Source organism: Hemiscyllium ocellatum, chromosome 4 (assembly GCF_020745735.1).
Source record: "Hemiscyllium ocellatum isolate sHemOce1 chromosome 4, sHemOce1.pat.X.cur, whole genome shotgun sequence".
Classification (NCBI taxonomy): domain Eukaryota; kingdom Metazoa; phylum Chordata; class Chondrichthyes; order Orectolobiformes; family Hemiscylliidae; genus Hemiscyllium; species Hemiscyllium ocellatum.
In genome coordinates, this window is record NC_083404.1 from 93648305 (window position 1) to 93663035 (window position 14731).

General features: G+C 40.7%; 1 protein-coding gene across 2 annotated transcripts in view; it reads left to right on the plus strand.

Annotated features, from left to right (window-relative positions):
- LOC132815447 (RNA-binding Raly-like protein) overlaps positions 1-14731 on the plus strand; it is a 495989-nt gene that overhangs the window by 150424 nt on the left and 330834 nt on the right. Inside the window, exon 1 of one of the 2 annotated variants that reach the window (XM_060824395.1) lies at positions 12353-12379. The exons of the other annotated variant lie outside the window; for it this stretch is intronic. The gene's annotated coding sequence lies outside the window, so the exon portion shown is untranslated. Of the gene's footprint in view, positions 1-12352; positions 12380-14731 lie in introns of those variants that run through there. 2 annotated transcript variants of the gene reach the window in all.

Consider the following 14731-nt stretch of genomic DNA (forward strand, 5'->3'; position numbering starts at 1 on the left):
AGTGAGAGTTCCGGTTTCTCAAAACGGTGACGTGAGTTGCTGCAGACAGAGTACCAAGTGGAGGTGGAAGGTCTATTGGCATGATGGCTGTTTGTTTTACTTACAGTGCTGCATCTTCTCAGGGTGATTAGTTACATTCATATGGCAGTCAGTGTACTGTCAGATCAGTCAGGTTTATTTTTGAATCAGATAGGCTTGCACTCCCTCATGTGTAACTAGTCTGTGATCAGTGCAAGGAAGTCATGCTGCCTGCATTAAATACTGGGAAACTGTCATGACTCCTTCATCCTTCAGTAATTTCACATACTGCAGGTATTCTCTCTAGCAGTGATTGATTTCTTAGGGGAGAAAAGGAATACTCACTAAAGACCTGGCCTCTGACCTCAGTGAAAGCCCCCACCATAGAGATATGAGGGAAATATAACAGGAATGATCCCATCAGAAGACAAACAAAAGAGAAAGGTATTGGTTTACTCAAGATGAGATTCTGCCTTTCACGGTACAAGAGAAAGGTTGAGATCTCCCACCACAATTAGAGGAAAATGCCAATGTTTTGTTGGTGTCTGAAGCTACATACCTGTCTGACAGAGAAACAAATGCTAGACTCATTGGACTTGAAATGTTCATTGTTTTTAAATCAAAACTCTTGGGGTAATCCACCAACCTCAACACACCTCCTACAGTCAACCATAACTTTGTCATTATTTCCACATTATTAAGGGTCTTCTGTGTGATACTATGCCTATGGCCTTGGATGAAACAAAGGCAGTCTACTTGCTCATCTCTGCTTGAAGTTGAGACTCCAGTGGGGAAACCTCTAGAGGCTGCTATATCAGCATCAGTGCAGGCATAGCCTCATTAACTGGACCCTCCCACAGAGTTGATCTCTCAGTTGGAGAGGCCCAAGGATGATGATGATGATGATGATGGTGTCCTGTGAGGAATGGCTCTCCTATGCTCCTCAATGACTACCTTGGCCCTTGGATGATGCTCTGAATAGCTGGAGGTAGTCACCATCCAAACATCTCTGCTCTCTTGGCATTGCAGAGCAGTCAGTGTTACAGAGCATATGCTGTTCCTGAGTATGCTGTATGCATCCTGAATGCATTTACATATCATCCTCCATGAGATTAGCTACCCTTGATGGAGGAGCTGAAAACCCTGAGCTAGGTTGTATACATGGACCAATCAGCTCATAATCCTGGTACTGCCTCAGAGAACTCTGGCATATGGGAGGACATGCTAGTCCAGTTGACTTACTTTTTCTGACTTCTGAAGACCTGGCTATTTGTGCGCAGCTGTGAAGATTGCAGGGAAATTTGCCACAGACAACTATTCCTCCCACACCCACAGTCAACATTCCCCAAAGCTTTTCACCACCAGGAGTTTGAACATGTCATTTCTGGATGTATGACTTGCCCTTCACAGCCTTGGTTGTCCAATGACCCATTAAAGTCAATGAAATACTTTTCCAAGTACCATTTTGATATACAAAACAGGACAGTCAATTTATGCACAGCAAGATCTCACAAAATGCAATAAAACAATTACATGGTCATCTGTTTTAGATGTTCATTGAAGGATAAATATTGGCCAAGATATCAAGAACTAATCAGACTTTTTTTTAGATTAGATTGGATTGCTTACAGTGTGGAAACAGGCCCTTCGGCCCAACAAGTCCACACCGACCCGCCAAAACGCAACTCACCCAGACCCATTTACCCCTTCACCTAATACTACGGGCAACTTAGCATGGCCAATTCACCTAACCTGCACATCTTTTAGACTATGGGAGGAAACCGGGGCACCCGGAGGAAACCCACGCAGACATGGGAAGAATGTGCAAACTCCACACAGACTGTCTTGATATTATACTCAAATGCAAACCCTTATTATGTGTTAAATCATTGCATCTTGACAATGCAGAAAGAGGCTATTTGGCCAAATAAGTCTGCACCAACCCTCTGAAGAGCATCCCCACCCTATTTTCATAACCCTGCATTTCCCATGGCTAACCCACCTAACCTGCTTATCCCTGGATACTGCAGGGCCATTTTGCATGGCCAGTCCACCTAACCTGCACGTCTTTGGACCGTGAGAGGAAGCCAGAGCATCTGGAGGAAATCCACACAGACATGGGGAGAATGTGCAAACCCCACACAAATAGTCACTTGAGGCTAGAATCGAACCCATATCCTTGGCACTGTGAGGCAGCAGTTCTAACCACTGACCCACTGTGTCACACTGTCCTTTGAATTAAATATTGAACTACATGCCTTCTAACTCAAAATCAAAGATAATTACACCAATGCAAAGTTATTATTGATATAATCCTTGTGTATTTGTAACTAAGTATTTTGAAAGAGGAAGTATTTTGAAAGAGGAAGGCATGCATCCTAGAACTAATGACAAGATCCTGGGTATGAGAAAGGCCAGAAGAGGGATAGCAATCAGAGACGATATCTCTAGGCAGGGATATATTTCTTTGAGGAGCAAAGTACTGAAGATGATATTGATCAAGATAGTAGCGAAATCCAAATCTCAAAAAGCTTTTCTTTGTTATTTACTTCCCATTTACATCTGGCTTAATATTTTTGTATAAAATAGCCCCCTCCTGACAAGACCATTTTCTTTTGGCCTGAGTAACAGTTGTTACATTGAATGGGGTTACAGGGAAGGGTGTAAAGCAAAAGGCGTAATCCACATTAACGGAGACATTTTCCTATTTCAGTTCAAATCTTGTGTGGAGTGAGATGCATGGTGCCTGCTTTACCATGGCTCACCGTTACTTCACTCACACAATCTTCTGCTCTTTAGTTAATTAATAATGAACCTCATTAATAATTAATCATGAACTCTGGGATAGTTTGCTCTCTGTCTCTATGGGAATCACACAGCTAGAGAGTTGAAGTGTTCACCATTGCTGGGGCATTCCACCTTTCCTGCCTCTGCTATGATATTTGTACCTTTACATCACTTCTGATGCTTCATACAGAAACGACTCCTCATACTGTGATGCTCGAGTCTCATCATTCAGGACATGGCCCTGAGGAATTATCCACCTCATTCCACCCCCCACCCCCCTCACCTCACCAAATTCCTAACCCTTCCTGCCCTCTGCACTTCTTCATTCATTGTTACCACCTCTCCTACCCCTGAATCACCACTAACTGCTGTTACATCCATGCCATCATACTCAATCCCTCCTTTTGTCTCATCGCAGGAAAAAAGTGTCCCACCCTATCAATTGATGTTTCAACTACATCCCAATTAACCTACCTATTATCACAGACTGCTTGTTCTAGCCCTCCAGGCCCAATCTGTGAACCGCGTGGTCACAGATCCCTGGACTCTGGTGGACCAAGTGCCTGACTGGCATGGTCATCCCCCTGTAGTCTAATTGAAAAAGCCCAGCTAACTGTGATGATAGCCCACAACTGACCACAGTCCCCCTTCACCATATTAAGGACTTTGTCCTTTCGCTTTCACACGTTACCATTTGCTGGAAACACATGCATTGTGTTTGTTACATAAACTGCTGAAACATGCTGCATTTGTGACATTGATGTAGTGCAGTGCTGCACAGCAACATGTCCACCTCCTATCTGACTATTAAGTTTACCCTACCATCACAAGCTGCCTGCCTTGCCCTTTGCACTAAGAAGCATTGTAAACCCCAGACACTGGCAGCCTGTAACCAATCACTAAAGACCCTGTGTACTAAAAGAGTAATGTGAGCCACACAATGGCTTGAAGTCAGAGTTGAAGTCAGTGAATGTGCACTACAAAAACAATTCGAATAATGTAGAGCCTGACAGCATCAAAATTAGTTCAAAGAAAGCAAGTATAAGATGCATCCAGATAATAAACTGTGAGTATGTCATGCACATACAGTGACCTGGCAGAAGCATGCAAGTCGTAGATGGTCCCTGAGCTTCAAAGTGTTGAATTCAAGCTGAAAAGATGTGCAAGTTGATCTGAGATGACATGGTAAGTTTGGTGATTTGCTGCTACTGACTTGCATGAACAAAGTTTCAAAGAGGAAGATGATTGTGAAGCATACAAGGATTTTGTTATGAAGATGCAGTTGAATGATGGGTAGCATGAGCATTCATTGAGCTACAGTCAACAGGTACCTGCTCTCATTTAGAGGTCAGAAATTATCGTCATCTCGTTTCTTAGTGCAGGAGAGATGAATTGGAAGTGGTGTATAAATGAGGTGAAGCTTTTAAGTAAGTGCAAATCTTGAAAATAAGACAGTTGTCACTCAACAGAGTTTCTGAAGTTGCCATTTCTGGTTTCATGGGAAAATAGTAAAACATTTTTCAACATCAAGAATCTGATTTTTTTTTTCATTTTCACCATATCATCCCACCTTTCTTGCCACCGCTCACAGCAACTAGGGATGGGAAAATGCTTCCTTAGGTATTTATGTTCTTCAGTCTATTAGAAATCTCTTCACCTACTTCTGAAATGTAACTTTCTTGGGATAAATGAATAGTATTCACATGCATAAGCAAGAGCAAAGTGTTATTGTCAGATGTGTGCTGAGTAAACAGCAAATTTAGAACTTGATCTTTTTCTCTTTAAAATGACTTCAATCATGTGCTACAGGAAATTAGGCCATAATTAGAATTAATTTAATGCATCTTTTGGTGAATCCAATCCATTGTAAGAGTAGTTTTCAATATTCTTCTATCATATTGATGAGAAACGTCCTTTTCATTACTAAGGCATAGGTATAGACGTAAGTATTTTATATGAGCACCCTATAGCCTCAGATATATAATCATTCACATTCTACTATAGTGACAAGTACTAGTTATTCTTTTTTAATAAAGTACTAAAACCAAATACAGTATAAGTTATTCAAAATGTAAATACTTACGAAGAACTACTTAAAGCATTATAAATGTATTGTTGCACCCTTAAAAGAATAACTTCAAAATTCATTTACATGCTTGGTATTCATGCTTCATTATGTTTTATTTTAACAACAATGGGGGAAACACGTTTATTTCATTGAACAAAGGTACTAGAAAGGTATTTAGAATGATGCTAGATATCCTATCATTTGCAACTCTATATATTTTAACTGCATTTACTTAATTCAATATTTTTAGTTTTCCTTAAGGACTTTAATTATAATGGCATTTATTTCTGATTTACCATCTTGTTTTAAGCTACTGTGGTGTACTTTTTAGTTCAGGTTGAAATAGCAGCAGTTTTATTTGGCAGTATGTCTAATTATCATTGTGTTGTGTTGCAGAGGTTACTTAGAGCATAATAAAAAAACTTAAATGATTTTCCACTTTTCTGTCCTTTTCAATATATAACTCCATTCTACTAAAGCAGTTATCATCAAAGAAAGATTTTAATTGTCTTATTCTTATTATTGAATCAGATTTTTAACTAAATACTGGATAATTTGACACTTTGATAGAGAATGTATTTTTGATTAAGGGATGCTCACAGTAAACAGTAAATTCAAAGCACAAAAGATTTCTTAAAGATTTAATGGGTTTTCTGTACAATTTTTTCCCAAAATCACAGTCATAAAGTTTGTATTATTTCAGAATGCCATTATGCTGCAATAGATCACAAAAGTGTTAATTATTCTGAAATATGATTAGTCATTGAATAATACAGCATAGAAACAGACCCTTTAGTCCAGTTCATCCGTGACAACCAGATATCCTAAATTGATCTAGTCTCTTTTGCCAGCATTTGACCCAGACTCTTTCTAGGAGAAAGTGAGGTCTGCAGATGCTGGAGATCAGAGCTGAAAATGTGTTGCTGGAAAAGCGCAGCAGGTCAGGCAGCATCCAAGGAATAGAAAATTCGACGTTTCGGGCATAAGCCCTTCATCATGAATGAGGAAAGTGTGTCCAGCAGGCTAAGATAAAAGGTAGGGAGGAGGGACTTGGGGAGGAGTGATGGAGATGTGATAGGTGGAAGGAGGTCAAGGTGAGGGTGATAGGCCGGAGTGGGGTGGGGGCGGAGAGGTCAGGAAGAAGATTGCAGGTTAGGAAGGTGGTGCTGAGTTCGAGGGATTCGACTGAGACAAGGGGGGGGGGAGGGGAAATGAGGAAACTGGAGAAATCTGAGTTCATCCCTTGTGGTTGGAGGGTTCCCAGGCGGAAGATGAGGCGCTCTTCCTCCAACCGTCGTGTTGTTATGGTCTGGTGATGGAAGAGTCCAAGGACCTGCATGTCCTTGGTGGAGTGGGAGGAGGAGTTAAAGTGTTGAGCCACGGGGTGGTTGAGTTGGTTGGTCCGGGTGTCCCAGAGGTGTTCTCTGAAACGTTCCGCAAGTAGGCGGCCTGTCTCCCCAATATAGAGGAGGCCACATCGGGTGCAGCGGATGCAATAGATGATGTGTGTGGAGGTGCAGGTGAATTTGTGGCGGATATGGAAGGATCCCTTGGGGCCTTGGAGAGAAGTAAGGGAGGAGGTGTGGACGCAAGTTTTGCATTTCCTGCGGTTGCAGGGGAAGGTGCTGGGAGTGGAGGTTGGGTTGGTGGGGGGTGTGGACCTGACGAGGGAGTCACGGAGGGAGTGGTCTTTTCGGAATGCTGATAGGGGAGGACCATCGTCTTACAGATGTTCAGAATGAGACCCATGTTCTCATATGCCTCTGTAAAGGTGCTGACGATGGTCTGGAATACATGCTCTGATTCTGCAAGCATACAAGCATTATCCACATACTGCAGGTCGATGACACTGGGTTGGGATGACTGTGGTTTTGGCTTGAAGGTTGCAGAGGTTGAATATTTTTCCATAGATTCTGCAAGTTAGCTCCACTCCAAATGGGAGCTTGTCGGCAGCAAGGTGAAGCACTGAAAACAATGTTGGGGTGATGATACAGCCCCTGCTTGACAACGGTCTGAATGGGGAATGGGTCGGTGGTGGAGCCATTTGTCATTACTACAACTTCCGTGTCATTATGAAGCAGGAGAAAGATGGTGACAAACTTCATGGTGAAGCCAAAGTGGAGAAGGATACTACATAATGCTTCTGACTGATGGTGTCAAAGGTCTTTGTAAGGTCGAAGTTCACCTCTACATTTCTCCTGCAGCTGTTGCGTGGTGAAAATCATATCCATTGTGCCCTTCCGTGGCCAAAAGCCACACTACGATTCTGGGAGGAGTTCCTCAGCCACGGGGAGGAGATGGTTCAAGAGGACCACTTTCAGTAAGTCAGGAATGTTCTGTTGGCCAAAGCAGTTATTGATGAAGAGATCCAGCACCGCCTGTGGTGTTTTAGTGCAGCTTTAGGCTGCCTGAGGAAAATGATGTTTGAGAACAACAACATCAGATCTGACAAGATCATGGTTTACAGAGCTGTGGTGGTTCCCGCACTTTTATATGGCTCTGAGATGTCAACTGTCTACAGCAGACACCTCCAAGACATTGGAGCAGAATCACCAACGTTTCCTGTGCAAGTCCTACAAATCTGCTGGGAAGAAATTCGCACTGACACCAGCATCCTTGACCAGGCCAACATCCCCAGTATCAAGGAACTAACCAGCCTTGATCAGCTGCAATGGGCTGCTGGGCACATTGTCCACATGACTGACACAAGACTCCCCAAGCAGGTGCTCTGTTCCCAAGTCCGAAATAGCAGGTGAGCCCCAGGTAGGAAGAGGAAGCACTTCAGTGATACCCTCAAAGTCTTGCTGCTGAAGTGCAGCATTCCCACAGACACCTGGGAATCACTGGCCCAAGGCCATTCAAAATGGAGGAGCAGCATCCAGGAAGGTGTCAAGCACCTCGGAACTTGCCATTGGAAAAAAAGCCAGTTGAAACAGTTTAAGGAATACACTGCTACACCAATGCCCCACTCACCCCTTTCCACAACTAACTTCTACCCCAATTGTAACAGAGCCAGATGTATTGGTCTGTATAGCCAACTATGGACTCGCCTTTAGAATGAATGAGAGTCTTCCTCATCGGCGGGGAACCGCCAATGATGATGATAGATGATGTCCCTCAAGATTCTGTAAACCTCTGTAAGGTCACTCCTCAGCCTCTGACCCTGCAGGGAAAAGCCCTGGATTCTTCAGCCTTTTTCAAAAGCTCAAACCCTCCAATCCTGGCAACATCCTGGTAAATCTTTTCTGAACCCTTTAAAGTTAAACAACATCTTTCCTACAGCAGGGAGACCAGAATTGAACACTGTATGTGACAAGTGACCTCACCAATATTGTGTACAACCACAACATGACAAGGAAAATGTGATATTATCCTGGTGGCTTTGACACGTGGTTAAATTGTCATGAGCAGATTTAATTGTCTGCTCTTCCACTGCAGAAATGTTAAGATTGGGATTGAAGTTGAACACAAATGTTGATATGTATTAGTATAGATATCTGTCAGTAGTGGATTAGGCTTTGTTTTCCTTGCTGCTGTTTCCCAATGGTAAAGCTGTTTCCAGAAGAATGTGCCATTACTGTAATGGTCTATAATCTTTAGTGTTTTCTTTGCAATCAACCTGCTATCACAACGAACATTTGAAAGAGTCATTATAATTGGGCAGCAAGAAATATTCTTGCTCCTCCTTAGTTCTGTTTATGTGCAATGAGGCAATAAACAGTGAAATTACCTAATAAACTTTAAAATTGCTAATTAGTGTTGTGCATCTCAGCTTCATCCAGCAGAGTCCATTAAGAGCACATTTAAATTCATTTACTGATTTTCTGGTGCCCAACATTTTTTTTTTGTTGATTAATGGTTATTTTAATCTTTTTCACTATATTAGTATATTTAAATTCAAATCCTGTCTATGATATCCAGTTTGGACAGGCAGAAATACATTCCTGTAAGTAGACTCAAAAGGTAGCAACAATGTTTGTACTCCAGGGATTCAAAGCTTTTACCATAAATTAATGGAATGCATTGTTTTTTTGCAATTTGCTTAAGCAGAATAAGTGGTACAGAAACATTCAACGATTTTGACAGAATTTACAGCAAACTACACCAGGTTCAAAGTCGAGATCAAATATGCATTTAGAAAATATATCTCCAATTAAACCATAATTAAAATAAACCACATTACCCTTGATGACTCCCAATCAAATGTTGTAACTGCTAGGGATACAGATAAAAAGTGGTCTGTTGAATAGCCTCTATAATGAACCAAATAATTTTCACTGTGTTCTAAACTTCTGCGTTTTGTCTGAATTAATGCATTTATGCAATTTTATCAAATATGTGCACTATAATGGTGGGACTAATTTGATAACTGCTTCAAAAAGAAAGAAATATGTTTGTATTTATATGATGATTTTCATGATCACCGTACTTCTCAAAGTGCTTTACAGTCAATCAAGTATTTTTGAAGTATAGACAAGTTATAACGTAGAAAGCAGAAGAACTACCATAGTTATAAATGTTGAATGACCTCTTCTGTTGCATCATTCTATGATCCTAAATTATCATCCTCCCCTGACAAGGCTGATTGGTGACCAGCTACTCAGAGATATATAAGAGTGACAAAGATCAATTTCTTCAATTTTTGTTCACTTACCCTGTGGGTGCAACTATTGACCTTCAGAGTTTCTTGCATATTCATAGGTTTAGTTGAGACCAGCGTCTTCCACTTTATTTCTGCCGCTATTCCTGTTGTACCACCCATATCATTCACCAATGCTCATGTACCACTGTAGACACTATCTCCCTCAATGTGGTTATGGATACATGCACATGATGCCCTGTGAACCTTCTGTTTATTGGCAAATATATGCAGCATGATTTAAATGACGAAATGCCAGGTGACTGGAGGATAGTTAATATGTTAAAATTAGCTTGCAAATAGGAGATAAAGAGTTGTGATGGAGGAATACCATTGCAATTGGAAGCCTGTGACCAATGGTATACTACAGGGGTTGAGGCTGAGACCCTTGCTGTTTGTTATGTGCATTAATGGCTTGGATTGAATGTAGAAGGTACAATTTGTAAGTTTGCAGTTGATATGAAAATGGGCAGTGTTGCTGATAATGAGGAGAATGGATTTAGGCTGTATCTAATATTGATCAGTTGGTAAATTGGGCAGGGCAATGGAAGATGGAATTTCTAGATAAGTGCAAAGTGGCACATTTTGGGAGGTCTAATAATGGAAGAGTATTCAGGCAGTTCTTCTATAACATGATGGTTGCATTCTTATGCAATCCCACGTTATAGAAAAATCATGCTTTAGAAACAGCACTTAAAGTGTTGATGCTGTAATCACGTTACAGCCAACATACGTTTTAAAAGTTCACACTTTAGAAACAGCATCCTCAATTTGTCAATTGTGTTACAGTGAATTTGGTTGAGGAAGTGCGTGCTGTTGCAGAACAACCAGTACACAATGAATAGTAGGTCCTGAGAAAGCATTGAGGAACAGAGAGACCTTGGCATACAAGTCCATCAATCTCTGAAAGTGTCAGCACAAGTAGACAGGGTCATGAAAATGGCATATGGGATACTTGAAGAAGGGCTCATGTCCAAAACGTCGATTCTCCCTCTCCATGGATGCTGCCTGACCTGCTGTGCTTTTCCAGCAACACATTTTCAGCATATGGGATACTTGCCTTCATTTGCCAAGGCATAGAATATAGAGGCAAGGTAGTCTTGTTACAACTTTATAAAACATTGTTAGGCCACAGATAGAATACTCTGGGCAGTTCTAGTCACTATGCTATCGGCAAAACATGCTTACGCTGGACAGCATGCAGAAGAGTTTCACCAGGATGTTGCCTGGGATGAAAAGTCAGTTATGATGAATGACTGGGTTTGTTTTCCTTGGAGCAGAGGAGGCTGAGGAGGGATCTGATTCAGTTATACAAAACTAGGAGAGGCATAGACAGAATAGATGGAATATTTTCCTAATGGCAGATGTGTCTAAGACCAGAGGCATAAGTTTAAGGTGAGGAGCAAGGAGGTCTGAGAAAAATTATTTTTACCCAGAGGGTGATAAAAATATGGAATGCGCTACCTGAGAGGGTATTGGGGGCAGGTACTCTTGCAACATTTAAGAAGTATCTGGACGAGCACTTAAAATGCCAGGGCACAGGAGTCAATGGACCAAGTGCAGACAAATGGAATTAATGTATTTGGTGTTTGTTTGACATGGAGGGTCAAAGGGCCTGTTTCTGTGCTGTGTAACTCTGTGACTCTATTTGGCAGCACATTTATTTCAGTGCAAAGTTGTCCATAAATATTATTGCAAACTGAGTGACCCAACAGGGAACATAGGTTTACTTTGCAAACACTCTTCTGCTAAGGATCCTATGGGAAACAGCAATCAACCATTGAGTCTCCAGGACTGGAAACTTAATCTCCAAGACCCTGTATGCAACTCTGGGTGTAGCAAAGTGCCATTTGAAAAACAGTGTTTTTTTTAATGGTTTTGTTCATTAGTTCCAATGATAGAGCCTTTTCACTTTCCAACAGATGTGGGAAAGTGGTGTGCCACGAGGATGGGCATTTCTATGGGAATGGATCCTATAATGAATCCTCTATAAACATATTGAACCACTCATGGCAATCCAGTTAATCCAATTACATTCAATTAATGTCAGTATTGAAGGTTGTATTTGAGAACAGTGAAAAATACTGTTCATGCGTAACTATTTTATTTAAAAGACACAACAGGTGTATATGCATCTCTGGTTCTTGTATAGGTATTTGAATGGCAGTCTGAAAGATTATAATTTCAGCTCATGTTAGCTATAGACTAAAGTTAAATGTAAAACATAACACACTGCCTGATTCTGAACTGCCTACCCATTGAAGACACAGCTCAGCTGTAGATATTTTAATTAACCTGCTCAGACAGGTTTATGATCCATCTCTGAACCCAGGCCTTCTAGCCTTTAGTAAAGACACTACTACTGAGCCACAAGCACCCACACTGTACACTCAGGTATATTGCATATGCCAGGAAATTGTATGAATTAATGAACTCTTCTGAAAAAATCAGTTAGAATGTGCGAAAGAGCTGTCAAAAAGAAACAGTATTGAGCAAAGGCACATTGGAAATTCTGGCTTAAGATTTTGCAGAAACATAATTAGTTTAGTGTAGATTCTACCTCTGTTGCATTTGGTCCATCGAGAGCATTTGCTGCTTGAAGCACAATTCGACAAAACACTTATTTTTAAAGATTCATGGTGAGAAAGACTGCAGAACCAAGGTTCTGTCTCCCCTGTCATTTCAAGAGAATGGTATCATCCAGGCTGTTGGTGTTAGATCAGTAATCGGTGAGTAGAACAACTGCCTGTCAGAGAAGAAGGAGCAGCATATTTTGTTTTTTATTGTCCAGGAGTAGGATTACGATAGAAGGAATCTGGACCCTTTTAGAATGAGTATGGTCAAAGGTAAACGCCGCAACCAGAGATGTGAGTATCGTTGAAAGCACGGCAACTTGATGATGGAAATGATGACATATAGTGAAGAGAATAGTCTTGTCATTTCAAAACGTTCTTTTAAATCACATTCGGTCAAATCAAGGATTAAGGCAGCCAGGCAAGTCAATAAAGTAATCTACAAGGAATTGCAATTTAATAGTCGGCAGAGGGGTCAGTTTATTAAATGGAGGAGACCATTCAATTTCTTTTTTTTTACTATTATTAAGCGGACTAACTGTACAGAAGTAGTCGTCAGAAGTTTAAATTACTTGCCGAATGGACACTTGCTTCCTTGACACGTTCAGTAATTGAAAATATGAGAATGATTATAACTGTCATTGCGAATTGCAGCGTGAGTTTCCTGAAACCTAAAAGAAAAGACTTTAGGAAGCAGAACTGGGAGATGATTTTCATGTACGTATTGCAACAGAGAGGTCACTTAAAATAAATGTAACATAATGTGTCCCATGGATGACGCCATAGAAAATTAATATAAAGAAGTCAAAGGAAAATGGGGAAATGTGATGATTATTCGTCAATGAATGGGAAATTGGTTGAATATAGGGTTAGCTGTTTGCATGCGAAGATGCTGTCGAAAACCGATACGATTGCAGTCGTTCAACTTAATTTGCTTAAGGGCTTATGAACAATAAGCTTTGAAGTTCAATCAGTTTAAAATTACACTGAAATGAAATTTACCAGGGAAGGATTTTTTTCCCCCTGTTGAGATAAATACAGAAGTTAATGCATCGCCTCTGGGGCAAATCAGGCAGTTTTTTATACTATGACAAATTGCCCTTGGGAAAATAACAGCAACTATGCCATCAGTCTATTCAATGAGACAGCAGGGTGACAAGTCCACAACATAATTCATACATTACAATTGAGAGCGAAGGCACTGTGCTAAGTTTTGCAACAAAAACCTAATCTTCTGGCAATGGCAAGGAAGAAAATAGCCTTATAATATCAGGAAATTCTAATACAATTGATAACAGACAAGTACTGTATCAGTTTTACTTCCACTTGATGAGCCTGTTTGTAAACTGTAGGAAGAGTGCATAAGCAGCTTGTGAACATGTTCTGTGTATTTCTTGGACTGGTCAGTCTGTATTGTACAAATAGATTATATAAAAGGCCCCTGTTTAACACAACAAACAAACTATTTCTTGATTATTTAGAAATGGAAGCAACCAAACATGATGCAATACCGAACTTTCCGATAGTGATCTCTCAAGGACGATTGTTTCTTGTTGGTGTTTAAATTTGATTTAGGTTGATTTAGAATTAATATACTGCATTTAACCTTTGTGAGGTTATACATTAAGATGATTGTAAAATCTGGAAACCAGAAAAGTGGACTTTTTCATTCTTGTGTTACTATAGAGTTTTAAAATTGGATTTTTTTTACTTCAAGACAGAGTTTGTTAACTATTGGACAGAAGTTTAAGAAGTTTCAGAATCTGTTCTGGTATCATGCTCCAGAGATAGCTTGTCAGAGTGTAAATTAAAGCACTCATTAATTGCAATGTCCCCATTTACAGATGGGAAAACAGTGCGGAAACAGGCCCTTCAGCCCAACAAGTTCACACCGACCTTCTGAAGAGTAACCCACCCAGACCCATTCCCCTAGTATCCTATATTTACCCCTGACCAATGCACCTAACCTGCACATCCCTGAATACCAGAGGCAATTTAACATGGCCAATTTACCTCATCTGCACATCTTTGGATTGTGGGAGGAAACTAGTGCACTTGGAGGACACCCACGCAGACACAGGGAGAATGTGCAAACTCCACACAGACAGTGCTGGAATCAAACCCAGGTCCCTGGAGCTGTGAGGCAGCAGTGCTGACCACTGAGCCACCGTGTACATTTCTGAACCATGCCAGACAAATGTCAGTGCATTGTGTTGCTTTAAAAAATTGTGCCATGTGAGATATAGGCAGCTATTTCTGATTCCAGACCTCAATCAGGCAAAGACAGAAATTCAATAAAAAGTCAAGTCATTTCCTAATGGTGGTCTCAAGAGTGACAGTGACAAGTAACGGGGAGGAGACTGGCTAATATGTTGTAGATGTAGAAAATAGATATTAAAAAAAGGAAGTATTTCCTTGGTAAATTATTTGGGAGGCGCACTGATTTTTATGCACTTGAAACATGAAAACAAAAAAAGGTCTGAAGTTTAGTTTCTGGTCTCTGCTGAATTAACTCATCCCATACTCCTTACTGATTGTGTAGTACTTCAATTAACCATGGTAACACAGATTAGGAAGCAAAATGTCAGCTGAGGTTAGCATTACAGATCTGTAGTGTTCTGCAGAACTCACCTAGTAGCAGTCGAT